Below are 456 nucleotides of genomic sequence, written 5' to 3' on the forward strand. Positions count from 1 at the left end.
ATGCTTTCATTAACATTGCACAGAACACACTTAGATTTCTTATACCAACCAGTTTATACCATGAATTCAGCATTAAACATTAAGAGTCACCGGCAGGTTTTCACGAGACTCAACAAGCAATCACACATTCCTTCATTTTATTTGCTGCAGTCAAACATTCTTTAGTTCACGCCACTATTCCCAGTCACTCAAAATCACCATAGCAATGAAGTGGCATAATCTTACTAAGTTTAGATATAATCTAACAATGTTTCTTTAGATGAAAAAGATAATTTTATCGAAGTAACAAGGGAACGTGTAGAACAATCGCATCGCTAGAACAGGTGAATTGTCTTTAGAAGATAATTGTTACTAATTGCATGTTATTATGATACCATGTAATTGCCATAGGGAAATGATGATTCAGCATGTAAATACTAGTTGCAACCATTTTCTTAAGAGAATATACCGTGTTTG

General features: G+C 34.0%; 1 protein-coding gene across 1 annotated transcript in view; it reads right to left on the bottom strand.

Annotated features, from left to right (window-relative positions):
• Window positions 1–456, bottom strand: part of LOC119588853 (trichohyalin-like) — a gene marked incomplete in the record, with an annotated part of 10500 nt that overhangs the window by 2164 nt on the left and 7880 nt on the right.

This window comes from Penaeus monodon, chromosome 24, assembly GCF_015228065.2.
Source record: "Penaeus monodon isolate SGIC_2016 chromosome 24, NSTDA_Pmon_1, whole genome shotgun sequence".
NCBI lineage: Eukaryota > Metazoa > Arthropoda > Malacostraca > Decapoda > Penaeidae > Penaeus > Penaeus monodon.